Source organism: Schistocerca nitens, chromosome 9 (genome assembly GCF_023898315.1).
Source record: "Schistocerca nitens isolate TAMUIC-IGC-003100 chromosome 9, iqSchNite1.1, whole genome shotgun sequence".
Classification (NCBI taxonomy): Eukaryota; Metazoa; Arthropoda; class Insecta; order Orthoptera; family Acrididae; genus Schistocerca; species Schistocerca nitens.
The window spans coordinates 248,977,360-248,995,613 of NC_064622.1; positions in this window are offsets into that span (position 1 = coordinate 248,977,360).

Sequence of the window (18,254 nt, forward strand, 5' to 3'; positions counted from 1 at the left end):
ACTGCACACAGCACTGCCAGTGACTTTCATACGGAGCGCTAGGTGACGTTACCAACATAAAAATCTAAACAGCCTACTTACATAGCCCCCATGCGCCCCACAAAAAATTTTACAAATTGTTTTGGGCTGTGGCCAATAATGATTTGATAAAATTTTTCATAATTGCATTAACAAATAAAAGCAGATGCACACACTTATTGATGCACTGTTGGTCAAAAGCTAAAATTATTCTCATAAAGACAGTCCTGATAATTTATTACAATAGTGATTGCATTGCACAAAGTCCAACCAGAAAAAAAAATGCACACAAAAGTAGTGGATTTTCAAGCAGTCTTGAAGTAGTGTTGTCCTTCCTACGGAAAGACAATGCTGACTCTTGACATGCAGACAGGTAACGGGCCACAACAGAGCAAACCCACAGCAGAGTCAGTCGAAGTTGAAGAATATTGGTATGTAGGTCATCACAGAGCCGATCACTGCAGTTCTGTTAGAGATTACGGTATTGGTGGGCCACCAGAGGTGCAGACCCACTGCAGTCCCTGTAGAAATAATGCTATTGGTGGGCCATCAAAGATGGAGACCCACTGTAGTCCTTGTAGAGATGGCCAGCAGCCATCTCTTGCGACTGTGCAGGTGCACAATCACCATAGAAGAGTCTTGCAGACAATATAGCAAGTCAATAAACCGCCACTAGTGCACTCACAAAGTTCTTGGAATTGTCCTTAGAACCAGCAATGCTGTTAACCAGTCCCTTGCTGAATTATTAACACCCGTGCAAACACTAACAGTCCCAACTTCTCGCATACTGTGCATATACTATGACCAACATAAATGTGTGCAGTGAAATGAATGCTTACAAGTTACTTAATTTGATGAACTGGTGTCCATTACAATTTTATAACATAAGAATACAATTACAAAGATACAGAAAACATCATTAAAACATAATAATACAGACAACATTTGTAGTAATACAGGCTTTACAAAAGAATACAAATAGACATATACATCAGTGTTACAGGAATTATGACATAAGTAAATAAATAAAAGATCAGTATAGCTTTCGAAAATAGTGTCTAAACATCTTTACAAAGTAAATAACATATTATTAATGCAAATTATATCTGAGGATAACATTATTCCTCATCATAGTGAATGTATCTTAGTATTAGAAATATTCTACAACATAAATCTTATATGCTAAATACATAAAGACAGGAAAAACACAAATACTCAAGGGTACACAAACACAGAGCGGAATAACACAAAAGGAAAGGACAGGGTTCGTTTTCAGTGTAACATTTGGTACTGCAGTCCAACCCAAAACTTCATTCCATAGATCTTTCCTTTCATTTCAACATTTGCAGCTGCAAAAAAAAAAAAGAAAATCCTATCTAACCCTGCTGTCCCTAAACCCTACTGTTTTGTTCGTATCCTTTTTCAAAATAAATATTTCTCACTGAACAATACTCATTTCTGCCCAAATCTTTTTCACATAACTTCTCAATGAATTTTTTGCCTATTCTTCATAGTTAGTTTCTTATATATCTTAAGCTAACTTAAATCTACTGAGCTCAGATATATATACTAAGGGGAGAGATAATGCAGCAGCACGTAACAAATTAACACAAACAGCAATGACAAAAAAATGCAAATTGGCAAAGCAAGTAGCAGTATATCTAAATTAGCAAAGCAATTGCAATATTACAACTAATATAAGGCAATGTGCAGCAAACAAGAAAAATCAGTAGTAATACTCGCTTAACAGTGTAATACAAAGTGAAATTCAGTATTACTATGCCTGTCAATCAGCAGCAGCAAATGCAATAACTTATATCTAAACATGACAAACCCACAAGCAGAAAAAATAGTACACTAAAGACAACAGTGCAGATAAGGGAAATGTCTATTCACATCTTAATGTCTGTCATTAGAGTGGTGCACCACAACAACTTATTCTACAAAAACAATTACCAAGTACTTGAAAAGAAAACTATGTATTCAGTTACTGTTATTAGTCCCTTCTTATTGTTATTTCCTTTCCAAGTGCTCCTTTTTCGAAGAATGTGGATCCTAAAATTATTATTTAATAGATCTGTTGACAGAAAGTGTTCACATTAGCAAATGCCTTTAAATTTATTTTATAAAACCAATGCTGCAACACAGCTGGAAACCAGATATCAAATGAAATTAAAAACATCATTCAATAGCCATGTGGCATTTCATAAGACAGTAGAAATTCTCTCAATTCTCGCAGAAATACACTTGTCATAATCAGGTGTGCAGGTGTAAGAATATTTCCCATCAATTCATAAGCATTTCAGCAAGTAGTACAAAGTACGTGCTCCACAGTATAATCATATGTTTCGAAGTAATAGTGTGTCATATTTGCGATGTTTTCTATAAAGGAATGTCAATAGCGAGGTTAATAGCCTCTTTTTTCTCCACCTAATGGCTTTTTCTTCAGGCAGCTAGCGCATTTTGCCGCCCACAACGCATTACGTCAAGGTCACTTAGCTTTTTACCGAAATATTTATGACAGCAGTTTGCACCATAGTGACAATCTCACATAAAAAATTTCACATATCGAAAACTTACAGTAGAAATGCGTAGAAACGAAATCTTATGAAAAGCAGTGTTGTGATACATTCACACATGGACACACATATCATAACTCTTGAAGTACAATTATTGGTTTCAAACATCCTTTTTCACAAACCAGAGTCCCTAACCACTACTCATTATTCCTTACCGTACTACACATATACATATTCGTCGACACTTCTTCAATATTTCATCATAATAAATACATAGCATAATCAAATTCCTCATATAGCATCAGCTTATTGATCATAAACATGCCTCAACAGCATAATACACATCGTCGTCGTAATAATATCATAACACCTCAGTCAAATCTCAAAAACGTGGTAGCTTTCTGCAATAATTCCAAAACCTAAAAAAAATTCTCTGTTCATTTCAATAGTGTCATCTACCTCAAATGTACTTTAAAAATCATGATTCCATATCAAATGCATCATTCAAAGCCCTCATGGTATCACAATGGTTCCGAAAAAATATAAAGAGTTCACAAAGTACAGACAAAATACAATTTCATAAGTGTGAAGTTATCCAACTGTGTAATTACGTAAACATGTGTCACTGATGTAGTAAAAATACATGTTTGTCTCTCTCAGTTGAATGATCAGATAGCTGTGTAATTTATGTGTTAGAGAAATATGGTACCGATGTGTAATGTTGTATAAGCAAATACCATATTAGCTAGGGCTCCTAGAACTCGCTACACACTTAGTACACAAAGTAGGCGTGTACCCCCCTGAGGATTAATGTAATTATACCCTCAGGTGTTACAGATTACAGCAATAGAATGAAATATATCATGGAAAACCTTTGTATCTTTGTAATTCAAAAATCTTTAAAAATAAATGTTTTAAGTACAAAATTTATCACTCAAATACGTGTACTGCAGCGCTAAACTGTGCGTCTTGTTGTAAGATAATCTCTGTCATTACTTAAGGGTAAAAAAATGTGCCAAGTGTCGTAATTATCGTCGTCCATAAGCAAAGTTCTGTAGAAGTCAATATACTTACCTCGTAATAAACAAAAGCGAAATGCTATGGGTATAGATATATTTATTACGTACAATACTGTGATCAAGAAAGAATTATACTGTAATGTATTGTTGTGCTACAAAAAAGGCTGTCTTATTGTAGCTATATCACAAACGTTACTACTAAAACGTGTTTTCCTTTCCAGAAGAATTCATAAAAACTGGGCAGATATAAAACAGATACACCGCAAAAGCAGCAATGTAAACTATGTCACACATTAGTAGCGTCGTGATATAATCGTGTAGCTGTCAAATAAACTAACCACTGTGTCATCTGGTATCTCTCAGAAAGTACTTTAAATCCAGAATGTATTTCCAAGTAAACCAAAATGTTGCATTAAAATCTCATTAGCAGTAGCGGTAAATGTTCTAAGTATGTGAGCCTTATGGTCGTTACGTAATCGTGCAACTAACAACTAAGAATGTACACAAACAATAACACTGTGTCGTCTGTTCACTATAACAATGCATTCGTAATTACTGTCTAAATATGCTCCCTAGGTTCTAGACTGGTTAGTTAACTTCAAAACATTGTTGGATGTTAACAGTTTCTAAGTGTGACAAAGCATACTAGTAACGTGAAGTGAAAAATTTTATAGCAAAGACTAAGTTAAAAAGCAGATTATCTCTCAATAAATGGTTTTACATGTGAAATGTGGTGCAATCCTTTACTCTTCCTAGTACGCAGTTTCAACTTCAACGCAATTATCATGTGGTATACGTCGGTAAAGAATACAGGAATTTTTCTCAATCTTAGCGTCTATGTTATTTTTCTCTGAGCCAGCCGGCGCACGTGGCTGCCTGTGGTGAGAGTCATTGTCTGTCTCTTTGTCGGCGCGCGTCGTTACTGGGACTAGGAGACCTAACTTCTACAAATTCACCTTGTCGAGAGGGCCCTGCCCTGTTTGAATCCCGCCAGTTCTGATGAAATTCAGGTCTGCCGTTTTGTCGGTAGTTTACATTGTTTCTTTTTTGTCGGTCATGTGGTGGAGAATTTCTCCCTGAATCGTAACTGCGCGGTGGACCATTGCATCTGAAGATATTCTGTCTCCCATGATAATAATTATTTTGGTTCCCATATAGTCTGTTTCTCTGATTGTCGCTGTGATAGTCATTACGGCGGAGAGGTGATCTTTCCCTGTAATTATTACTATTCAGCCACTGGTTGTCATACGGGTGGTGTCTCTTTTGGTCACGATTTATGTTGTAACAGTAGCCTTGTCGCGTCCAGTTATTATTTCTGTCATCGTGGAATTATGACAGATGTGACCTGTAATTGTTGTGCTCCTGTTTTCGCGTTCTGCGATTGTCCAATTCTTGTAACAGTCCATGAAAAGCTTCAATATCGTCTTTGCAACGTCCTGCCAAAATAATATGTCGTAAATATTCAGGCAATTTTATTAAGCAAATGCGGATGAGTTCTGAGGAGCTGTATGGGTTTGAAAGATACTAATTCTTATGTTATATGTCTTCGAAATACACTCCTGGAAATGGAAAAAAGAACACATTGACACCGGTGTGTCAGACCGACCATACTTGCTCCGGACACTGCGAGAGGGCTGTACAAGCAATGATCACACGCACGGCACAGCGGACACACCAGGAACCGCGGTGTTGGCCGTCGAATGGCGCTAGCTGCGCGGCATTTGTGCACCGCCGCCGTCAGTGTCAGCCAGTTTGCCGTGGCATACGGAGCTCCATCGCAGTCTTTAACACTGGTAGCATGCCGCGACAGCGTGGACGTGAACCGTATGTGCAGTTGACGGACTTTGAGCGAGGGCGTATAGTGGGCATGCGGGAGGCCGGGTGGACGTACCGCCGAATTGCTCAACACGTGGGGCGTGAGGTCTCCACAGTACATCGATGTTGTCGCCAGTGGTCGGCGGAACGTGCACGTGCCCGTTGACCTGGGACCGGACCGCAGCGACGCACGGATGCACGCCAAGACCGTAGGATCCTACGCAGTGCCGTAGGGGACCGCACCGCCACTTCCCAGCAAATTAAGGACACTGTTGCTCCTGGGGTATCGACGAGGACCATTCGCAACCGTCTCCATGAAGCTGGGCTACGGTCCCGCACACCGTTAGGCCGTCTTCCGCTCACGCCCCAACATCGTGCAGCCCACCTCCAGTGGTGTCGCGACAGGCGTGAATGGAGGGACGAATGGAGACGTGTCGTCTTCAGCGATGAGAGTCGCTTCTGCCTTGGTGCCAATGATGGTCGTATGCGTGTTTGGCGCCGTGCAGGTGAGCGCCACAATCAGGACTGCATACGACCGAGGCACACAGGGCCAACACCCGGCATCATGGTGTGGGGAGCGATCTCCTACACTGGCCGTACACCACTGGTGATCGTCGAGGGAACACTGAATAGTGCACGGTACATCCAAACCGTCATCGAACCCATCGTTCTACCATTCCTAGACCGGCAAGGGAACTTGCTGTTCCAACAGGACAATGCACGTCCGCATGTATCCCGTGCCACCCTACGTGCTCTAGAAGGTGTAAGTCAACTACCCTGGCCAGCAAGATCTCCGGATCTGTCCCCCATTGAGCATGTTTGGGACTGGATGAATCGTCGTCTCACGCGGTCTGCACGTCCAGCACGAACGCTGGTCCAACTGAGGCGCCAGGTGGAAATGGCATGGCAAGCCGTTCCACAGGACTACATCCAGCATCTCTACGATCGTCTCCATGGGAGAATAGCAGCCTGCATTGCTGCGAAAGGTGGATATACACTGTACTAGTGCCGACATTGTGCATGCTCTGTTGCCTGTATCTATGTGCCTGTGGTTCTGTCAGTGTGATCATGTGATGTATCTGACCCCAGGAATGTGTCAATAAAGTTTCCCCTTCCTGGGACAATGAATTCACGGTGTTCTTATTTCAATTTCCAGGAGTGTATTTGACAAGACTGTAAATTCAGATTGTTCGAAATGTTTCATCATTATGATGCTATTTTTTACTCAGTCTTGAGCAGCTTGAGACCAATATGCTGAGAGAAAGGCATGATAAAATTTTCCTTCACTGTGACAATCGTGAATGACCGATTGCATTTTTACAGCTGGTTCATTCTCTAAGTAGCCACACACAAATTCAAACTTGTGCTCCAATGACCAGTTGGAAGGAAAACAATGAGAGAATTGATGAAGCCATGCTTGTCGATGAATCTCGTTGCCAGAATTCTTAAATGTTTTGAATTTACGTGTAGTAATGAACAGCTAATAGTCAAAATCATCATGTTGGCGAGTCGCAATCGGTCATTGTTACTTTGTTTCGGCGGTTCCATCTAAAAATTCAGTGCGCCTTGCCAATTTCTTTCATAATTTCAGAAATGCCGTGCATTATTATTTTGTGACTTTTCCGTATTTCTAAGAGCCTCCCCCCATGAACCATGGACCTTGCCGTTGGTGGGGAGGCTTGCGTGCCTCAACGATACAGATAGCCGTACCGTAGGTGCAACCACAACGGAGGGGTATCTGTTGAGAGGCCAGACAAATGTGTGGTTCCTGAAGAGGGACAGCAGCCTTTTCAGTAGTTATAGGGGCAACAGTCTGAATGATTGACTGATCTGGCCTTATAACACTAACCAAAACGGCCTTGCTGTTGTGGTACTTCGAACGGCTGACAGCAAGGGGAAACTACAGCCGTAATTTTTCCCGAGGGCATGCAGCTTTTCAGTATGGTTAAATGATGATGACGTCCTCTTGTGTAAAATATTCCGGAGGTAAAATAGTCCCCCATTCGGATCTCCAGGCGGGGACTACTCAAGAGGATGGCGTTATCAGGGGAAAGGAAACTTGCATTCTACAGTTCAGAGCGTGGAATGTCAGATCCCTTAATCGGGCAGGTAGGTTAGGAAATTTAAAACGGGAAATGAATTGTTTAAAGTCAGATATAGTGGGAATTAGTGAAGTTCGGTGGCAGGAGGAACAAGAGTTCTGGGCAGGTGAATACAGGGTTATAAATACAAAATCAAATAGGGGTAATGCAGGAGTAGGTTTAACAATGAATAAAAAAATAGTAGTGTGGGTAAGCTACTACAAACAGCATAGTGAACGTATTATAGTGGCCAAGATAGACACGAGGCCCATGCCTACTACAGTAGTACAAGTTTATATGTCAACTAGCTCTGCAGATGACGAAGAAATTGAAGAAATATATGATGAGATAAAAGAAATTTTTCAGGTGGTGAAGGGAGACGAAAATTTAATAGTCATAGGTGACTGGAATTCGAGAGTAGGAAAAGGGGGAGAAGGAAACATAGTAAGTGAATATGGATTGGGGTTAACAAATGAAAGAGGAAGCCGTCTAGTAGAATTTTGCACAGAGAAGAACTTAATCATAGCTAACACTTGGTTCAAGAATCATAAAAGAAGGTTGTATACATGGAAGAATCCTGGAGATACTAAAAGGTATCAGGTAGATTTTATAACGGTAAGACAGAGATTTAGGAACCAGGTTTTAAATTGTAGGACATTTCCAGGGGCAGCTGTGGACTCTGACCACAATCTATTGGTTATGAACTGTAGGTTAAAACTGAAGAAATTGCAAAATGGTGCGAATTTAAGGAGATGGGACCTGGATACACTGACTAAACCAGAGGTTGTACAGAGTTTCAAGGACAGCATAAGGGAACAATTGACAGGAATGGGGGAAAGAAATCAAGTAGAAGAAGAAAGGGTAGCTTTGAGGAAGGACATAGTGAAGGCAGCAGAGGATCAAGTAGGTAAAAAGGCGAGGGCTAGTAGAAATCCTTGGGTAACAGAAGAAATATTGAATTTAATTGATGAAAAAATGGTTCAAATGGCTCTGAGCACTATGGGACTCAACTGCTGTGGTCATAAGTCCCCTAGACCTAAGAACTACTTAAACCTAACTAACCTAAGGACAGCACACAACACCCAGCCATCACGAGGCAGAGAAAATCCCTGACCCCGCCGGGAATCGAACCCGGGAATCCGGGCGTGGGAAGCGAGAACGCTACCGCACGACCACGAGATGCGGGCAAATTGATGAAAGGAGAAAATATAAAAATGCAGTAAATGAAGCAGGCAAAAAGAAATACAAATGTCTCAAAAATGAGATTGACAGGAAGTGTAAACTGGCTAAGCAGGCATGGCTAGAGGACAAATGTAAGGATGTAGAGGCTTATCTCACTAGGGGTAAGATAGATACAGCCTACAGGAAAATTAAAGAGACCTTTGGAGAAAAGAGAGCCACTTGTATGAATATCAAGAGCTCAGATGGCAACCCAGTTCTAAGCAAAGAGGGAAAGCAGAAAGGTGGAAGGAGTATATAGAGTGTCTATACATGGGCGATGTACTTGAGGACAATATTATTGAATTGGAAGAGGATGTAGATGAAGATGAAATGGGAGATACGATACTGCGTGAAGAGTTTGACAGAGCACTAAAAGACCTGAGTCGAAACAAGGCCCCGGGAGTAGACAACATTCCATTAGAACTACTGATGGCCTTGGGAGAGCCAGTCCTGACTAAACTCTACCATCTGGTGAGCAAGATGTACAAGACATGTGAAATACCCTCAGACTTCAAGAAGAATATAATAATGCCAATCCCAAAGAAAGCAGGTGTTGACAGATGAGAAAATTCCAGAATGAGATTTTCACTCTGCAGCGGAGTGTGCGCTGATATGAAACTTCCTGGCAGATTAAAACTGTGTGCCCGACACACAGTTTTAATCTGCCAGGAAGTTTCGTATCAGCGCACACTCCGCTGCAGAGTGAAAATCTCATTCTGGAAACATCCCCCAGGCTGTGGCTAAGCCATGTCTCCGCAATATCCTTTCTTTCAGGAGTGCTAGTTCTGCTAGTTTCGCAGGAGAGCTTCTGTAAAGTTTGGAAGGTAGGAGACGAGGTACTGGCAGAAGTAAAGCTGTGAGTACCGAGCGTGAGTCGTGCTTCGGTAGCTCAGTTGGTAGAGCACTTGTCCGCGAAAGGCAAAGGTCCCGAGTTTGAGTCTCGGTCGGACACACAGTTTTAATCTGCCAGGAAGTTTCATATCAGTGCACACTCCGCTGCAGAGTGAAAATCTCATTCTGGAAACATACCCCAGGCTGTGGCTAAGCCATGTCTCCGCAGTATCCTTTCTTTCAGTAGTGCTAGTTCTGCTAGGTTCGCACGAGAGCTTCTGTAAAGTTTGGAAGGTAGGAGACGAGGTACTGGCAGAAGTAAAGCTGTGAGTACCGAGCGTGAGTCGTGCTTCGGTAGCTCAGTTGGTAGAGCACTTGCCCGCGAAACGCAAAGGTCCCGAGTTCGAGTCTCGGTCGGGCACACAGTTTTAATCTGCCTGGAAGTTTCATATCAGCGCACACTCCGCTGCAGAGTGATAATCTCATTCTGGAAACATCCCCCAGGCTGTGGCTAAGCCATGTGTCCGCAATATCCTTTCTTTCAGGAGTGCTAGTTCTGCTAGGTTCGCAGGAGAGCTTCTGTAAAGTTTGGAAGGTAGGACACGAGGTAGTGGCAGAAGTAAAGCTGTGAGTACCGAGCTTGAGTCGTGCTTCGGTAGCTCAGTTGGTAGAGCACTTGCCCGCGAAAGGCAAAGGTCCTGAGTTCGAGTCTCGGTCGGGCACACAGTTTTAATCTGCCAGGAAGTTTCGGATGTGAAAGTTACCGAACTATCAGTCAAATAAGCCACAGCGGCAAAATACTAACGCGACTTCTTTACAGACGAATGGAAAAACTGGTAGAAGCCGACCTCGGGGAAGATCAGTTTGCATTCCGTAGAAATGTTGGAACACGTGAGGCTGTACTGACCTTACGACGTATCTTAGAAGTAAGATTAAGGAAAGGCAAACCTACGTTTCTAGCATTTGTAGACTTAGAGAAAGCATTTGACAATGTTGACTGGAATACTCTCTCTCAAATTCTAAAGGTGGCAGGGGTAAAATACAGGGAGCGAAAGGCCATTTACAATTTGTACAGAAACCAGATGGCAGTTATAAGAGTCGAGGGGCATGAAAGGGAAGCAGTGGTTGGGAAGGGAGTGAGACAGGATTGTAGCCTCTCCCCGATGTTATTCAATCTGTATACTGAGCAAGCAGTAAAGGAAACAAAAAAAAGGGAGAAGAAATAAAAACTTTGAGGTTCGCCGATGACATTGTAATTCTGTCAGACACAGCAAAGGACTTGGAAGAGCAGTTGAACGGAATGGACAGTGTCTTCAAAGGAGGATATAAGATGAACATCAACAAAAGTAAAACGAGGATAATGGAATGTAGTCGAATTAAGTCGGGTGATGCTGAGGGAATTAGATTAGGAAATGAGACACTGAAAGTAGTAAAGGAGTTTTGCTATTTGGGGAGCAAAATAACTGATGATGGTCGAAGTAGCGAGGATATAAAATGAAGACTGGCAATGGCAAGGAAAGCGATTCTGACGAAGAGAAATTTGTTAACATCGAGTATAGATTTAAATGTCAGGAAGTCATTTCTGAAAGTATTTGTATGGAGTGTAGCCATGTATGGAAGTGAAACATGGACAATAAAGAGTTTGGACAAGAAGAGAATAGAAGCTTTCGAAATGTGGCGCTACAGAAGAATGTTGAAGATTAGGTGGGTTGATCACATAACTAATGAGGAGGTATTGAATAGGATTGGGGAGAAGAGAAGTTTGTGGCACAACTTGACTAGAAGAAGGGATCGGTTGGTAGGACATGTCCTGAGGAATCAAGGGATCACAAATTTAGCATAGGAGGGCAGTGTGGAGGGTAACAATCGTAGAGGGAGACCAAGAGATGAATAAACTAAGCAGATTCAGAAGGCTGTAGGTTGCAGTAGGTACTGGAAGATGAAGGAGCTTGCACAGGATAGATTAACATGGAGAGCTGCATCAAACCAGTCTCAGGACTGAAGACAACAACAACAAGAACAAGACCCTCTTCCCGTGTTGGAGCGTGAGTCTCCTCTGAAATATGTAATTCTTGTATTACCTGTGTCAACTGATCTTGTACTTCCCGGATTTCTCTTTAGTACTGTGTATTGATTTGATTTTGATTTTGTTCAAATTTTCTAATTTGTTCATACTATTCTGTGTCAGCGAAGGCTACGGGTCTTGTGTCATTCAGATCATCATCTACCTTTGTAGATAAGTTAGTGAACTGATCCGAAAGTTCGGCTACTTTCTCCGATAATGAACTGATTTCCTCGGTGTGTTTTTCTGAACCAAGTTTCAGAGTGTCCATTCGTGTTGAAATCGTATCTACTTTGTCGTTGAAGTTTTGCTGAGTTTTTGCAAGTTGCGTAACCGAATCGGTAGATGCAACTGAGTCAATTTTAGCTTGCAAGGTGTCGTGATTTTCATGTACAATAGTTTGCAGTTCTTTTATGGCTGCTTCGTGATTCTGTAATGCATTTTCATGACGCGAAATATAGGTTGAAAATGCTCACAAATTTGTGTTTTTACGTCAATGCAGACTTTTTGACATTTCGATTCGATTTTAAGTAACTCATCAGTTAAACCTTTGCGTGTTTGTTCAAGCATTTGTTCCATTGAGTCTAGCTTTTGAAGCTGTTGTGTTTCTCTGATTTTGTTCCATCGTGTCTAACAGTTGCTGTGTTTGTCTTTGATTTTGTTCCATTGTGTCTAACTTTTGAAGCTTTTGTCCCATTTGTTTCTGATTTTGTTCAAGCATTGTGTCTAACTTTTGTAGCCTTTGTCCCATTTGTTGCATTAACTGTAATAACAATGCACTGGTGTCTGAAACATGTTCCTCAGTGGTATTCGGCAGTGCAATTTGAACCGGCAATATTCGCATTTTGAAAAGCAGAAAATGTGTCTTGACTTATTTGAGAAAAGAGTGTGCACGCAAAACCTGAATCTACAGTATTTGTAGGATTGTGTCCTGTCATTTCGGAATCTTGAGGCGAGCTGTTGGAGACTGATCGATCGATAATGCTTCCCTGTTCACTAATTGTTTCACTGTCTACACCATTATTTGCAGCCCGCTCCATTTCTCTATGCACAATTACCAAATTACTACTTTGAACATTATTTAATTTATTACACGGTGGCGCTAACACACTGCTTTCGTCTTCACTGTCATTTCTCAGTTTACTTTGGAGCCTAGTATTAAGCTTTTCATACGCCATTTTTGTCACAATATTTCACACGATAACACAGAAAAGCACAATTTGAAGAGTAAAATAAGAAAACAGATTAACATAGCATTGAAAATAATACCTCGTTGCCGGCCGCGGTGGTCTCGCGGTTCTAGGCGCGCAGTCCGGAACCGTGCGACTGCTACGGTCGCAGTTTCGAATCCTGCCTCGGGCATGGATGTGTGTGATGTCCTTAGGCTAGTTAGGTTTAAGTAGTTCTAAGTTCTACGGGACTAATGCCCACAGCAGTTGAGTCCCATAGTGCTCAGAGCCATTTGAACCAATACCTCGTTAATTGCAAGCGCAGCTGCGAAATACTTGGTGCAAATGTACCAACTGTTTTACTGTGCAACAAGGAAAAACTACAACTACAACGGAAATTCTCTCTATAATTACGCGCTAGCAATAAACAATAGCTACACTAATTACACAAACTACAAGAAAAAATCAGAAGATTCCAGTGAGGTATCCTCTGCTAAGGGTCGACATATGAAACGTCCCCTTAGAAAAATCAGTGAATTACTGTGCTGATAAACCCCTTACGTTATTTGATTTTCAAACAGCTCAGCAAAACTGGACGTACTCAGACATTTCTCTCCTTACTTATTCTGATCATCACTAAACTGACACACAATATTTTTAGTGCAACGCAATTTGACTTTCAATAATCCCTACAAAAGAATGGTCCTGACTAACAATAAACTATACCTTTCATGATCACTTACCTCACAAAAATCTTCATTAATCGAACTACTGAAATACAGCGAGCGCCAATACTGCCAGCTAAATAAAAGATTCTAACTACTGAAGTCGCTAACTACTGATAGGCATATTTAGCAAATGAACGATTCTGATAGAGAACAAACAATGCATTTACCTTAATAGTGTTCAAAAGTCATTATATATATATATATATATATATATATATATATATATATATATATATATATATATATATATATATATATATCAGTTCATGACATCCAGTCTTACAAATTTAGTCTCTCTGATGGACACGCGTCCAGATCATCCGCTCTCAAAACTCCGCCATCTCTCTTCCCACATCCACCACTGCTGGCGGATCACCTCCAACTGCGCAACGCTAAGCGCTATTCACATCCAACTGCCCAACACTACAATGGCGAATATTCCAACAATGCCAACCAGCCACAGACTGCACACAGCACAGCCAGTGATTTTCATACAGAGCGCTAGGTGACGTTACCAACATAAAAACCTAAACAGCCTACTTACATACGTTCTCTAGAATTATAGCTTCGTTGTCAAACGTTAAATGAACATGTCTTTTTTGCGGCATGTGTGCCAATGGCGTGGAAGATTGTCTGAAATGTGTGTAATACATACATGCATTACAGTTTCTTTACAGACACTGAATGCGAGAGACACTCTCGGGTCGTGTAATTTGTTCAACAAGATGGACGAAATTGCTGAATACAATTTTTTTCCTTGTAGTTTAAATTCTCGTTTTTTCTTTACTCTGGTGACGATTTCGAAATAACGCAGGCATTATGTGGTGATCCGTAGCTCTCGCATAGCAATAGTCGAAGATTCATTTTCCCTAATTTTATGCAGAGTGGGCAAGTCTCTGGTGATCATTTGTGATCGGTGGCGGTACACTTCGATGGACATCACAAAATACTGAGATGCGGCTGCAGTCGAATTAAAAAACTATAACGATTTGCTCATAAAGCTAAAAGAAAATGGACTTTACCTATTTTCGTGGAAAGAGGACATTTATTATGGTCGCCAATGTGTTTTGCTTTTTTTTTTTAATAGATACTTGGTTATAGATGTGTTGACATCAAATACTGTTGTTCTCCATCGCCGAACGGTGGGGTGCTGTGAGTGAGGAGGGAGAGTAGCATGTCTGCTGTGGTTGTCGCCTGACACAGCCACTCTTTGCTTTGTTCGGTGGGGGGAGGGCCGGCGGCATGTGGTGGCCCTAGAGCTGAATTCGCGTATGAGCAGTGCCTTCCTCCCGCTTCTGGCTACTTGAAGCGTGGCTGTTTTGCCGTATGAGCAGTAGCAGCAAGTAGCCAGACTCTACCCGGAAAAATTTTTCCGGCGCGCCCAAGCTGCCAGATTCGCGCATGCGCAGAGAAAGCTGAGTTATTGTGGGGAGGGGGGGTGGTCCTTCCCCACATGACCCGTGTATATGTTTCGTGTCTTCGTAATATTGCTGGTCTCTTCGTTTACAGCTCCCACGTCAGATGAAATCAGAACAGATTTCTGTGGCCGGGAGCCATCAAGTGAATTAATATACATTCTCATAACCATGAAAGACCAAAATAAGTTAGTAGTTTAAATTTTCTGATTTTATATTCTTTCCTCGTTATTAGCAATCAACCACTAATAACTTAATGGCGCTATTTCTGTTTGTAGAGAAATTTGCTTCAATTATTTTTTTATGCTGAGACAGTTAGTTTATTTGAAACGAAGTGTTTCATTCCGCACTATTGGCTTCAACTACGTTCAATTTCAACTGCAAATTTTCATTTTCTGGACGAATGACATTATACCTTAATGAAGAACCAAACATGAGAATACAGTACTGGACCTCCAAGTAAATTGGTATCGTGAAAACGACATGAAAAGCTGATTATCAGGTACTTCAGAGTACATCTGGACCTAGAAATGTGCAATTAGAGCGGAACGAAGCATTTTAGTATGGGTTATGGAATTCCGATGCTGCTAGAGTAGTCTCTGATATCCTGTTCCTTTTATGACATTGTGAGATCCCTTAATCTACATACGTACGAACATACGTAGACATTTACTTGAAGCTAAGTGGGCAAATTTGGTCACTAGTTTTGAACTAAATATTTTGTTTCAGATATAATGACAGCTGTAGCAGAATTTTACAAATCTGCCTTCTGTGAAAGTGTTTTTCGATCACAATGCACTTGTCTAGTAATTCCTCTAGGCCTGAAGTTATTTCTAAATTTGTCTTTACGTCTTAAATTTACAGAATGCCATTCTATGCTAAATTTTAGACTGGCAGCATACCGTGTTTTATCGTTTTAACTCCCCACATGGCTTCATACTTACTCCTAGAGTAGAACATAGACTGTCAGTTGTACAGTTTCTTTGCTCACAGACAACCTTGTCAATTTTTTACACATTTTGAAATAGTCATGAAATGTATAGTCCTTTATTCCGGTGCAAGCTACACAAGAAACTGTTGCAATTTTTTAAATTTTTTTTGCAAGAAATTTATATTCCGTCCTACTAGCTTTTTGCACTGCTGTGTAGATGTAAACCTGTTGGAAATGCTACATAACTAAAAACAAAAAACATCTGTCAAAGTCACCCCATAGCAAAATGTTATGGTACTTCGAGCTGTGAAGTCTAATTTTGAAATGATATTTTGCCAAGAACTGCTTTCTTATTTGCATCCTTTATCTGGGTGGGATATGATAAAACAATTGCTCTAAGTAAAACTCCATAGGTCATCTCAACAACATGCCGCAGGGCTGCACATGGTCACGTGATGCCCCCCACGCTCGAAATTCTACCAGAAATGCGACGAAAAGCGTATGAGCAGAGCAAGCACCAAGCACGGGCTGTCTACGTCATCGTAGCTGCGCATGTGCAGTACAGCCTGTTGTCTGGCGCTATCTGGTAACTGCTCAAACGAACCTTCTGTCGCCTTAAGACGACCCTCAGATGATTGAAAGCCGAGTGCCTTAGAGGGTGGTAGTGGGGGCGCGAAATGCTCGACGGAGCATCGTAGAGGGGGTAAGGGAAGGCGTGAGGGGAAGTGAGAAGGCCTTGGTTTTCGTCAGTTTGTGATTGTACATCGAGAAAAACGCACACTCAACTACCACCCCTTCTGCGTTCTGCAGTCTTTTAGGACGACGATTTTCCCCCAGTACATGTGCTGAATTTTGACCCATTCTTAATGACTGCTGGTTTTTTCACGACAATTTCGAAATGTAATTAGAACTGTGACGCAATTCATTTCCATCAGTTATGGTAGTGTGTATTGGCTTCAATCAACTGGGGTGCAGGATTGTTTTTGAGCAGGTATGCGTAGCAAACGCCAACGACCTTTCCGTAGTGGTAACACCAGTTCCTGTCGGATCACCGATGTTAAGCACTGTTGGGCTGGGCTGGCACTCGAATGGGTGACCATCAAGTCTGCCTCGTGCGATTGGCAAATGGGTGCACTCAGCCCGTATGAGGCAAACTGAGGAGCTACTTCATTTAGAAGTAGCGACTCCAGTCTCGTAAACTGACATACTGTCGGGAGAGCAGTGTGCTGACCACATGCCCCTCCATATCCACATCCAGTGAAGCCTCTAGGCTGAGGATGGCACACGGCCAGTCAGTACTGTGTGGCCTTCATGGCCTGTCCAGACGGACTTTAGTTTAGTTTTAATCTGTAGCTAACTCGGACGTCAAACAGTGATAGACACTGTATGGTTACAGGTAATACCATTTATAAACTCCTCTCTGTCCAACAAGAGCATCTTGTCAGTTGAACGTATTTCCCACCAAAAAGAATATAGGTAGTACATTACACCCTTGCCTTTTTCCCGCCAGCTTGTAGGTGTAGGGTAAATTTTGAGTGTGTCTCTCGCTAATTTCGAGGGGTATTACGAAATTTTGCTCACCAGGATAACACCAGTTGTGTGGTATCGTCCGTTTTTGAGCTGTATTGCGCTTTTATGCCATCCTTGTGTAGCGCTCTTCATATAATTGTGTAATTAGGTCCGATCTTTGTGATTAATTACATAATTAGGATAGATCTTTGTGTCAGTTTCCTCACCAAAAATAAACAAAGTACACTAACCTAACCTTCCTCTCCCACATCTGGACAGTTTCCATGTGTTAGGGAACGCACTTGGGCTTTCCATCCAGTAGAATCCGGCTTCGAATCCCAGAAAGGGCACAGCCATTTTTAATTTCCCATCAATTCCAAGCGCCTCTGGTGGTTTGTGTTAGGGGGGGGGGGAGGGGTACACTTGGGCTTTTTGTCCAGGAGGACCACGGTTCGAGTCCCAGAATGGGTACTGCTAATTTTCATTTGCCTTCACTTCTTTTTGGGTTGTTAGCACAGCCCTGGGACAAAGAAATTCTCACCAAAATTTGAAATTCCCACCAAAATTCGAAATTCCCGCCAATACGGTAATTTGGGTTGAGGGGGATGGGGAGGGGGGAGGGAGAGGAGGGGGCTGGGGAACACGTGCAGCTGAGAAAACACATGATGTCACCTGGGGGTGGGGGTGGGTGAGGGTGGGGGAGATTAATTGATCAATTTAATTAATTTGCATGTCATTTTGATGTCAAAACTGCACCGAGACTGTCAGTTCCCTACCACTCGTGGTGGGAAGGAAAGGCGAGTGTATGTTACTCCACACCCGCCTCCAGCCAACCGCCGGATGTCGGCATTCAGTCACATTAGCAGGCAGTGTCCGCTGAAAGTAGCAGCAGAAGTCCTTGGTTCTAGGAGCCTACATTGTAGGTAGGACATTCAA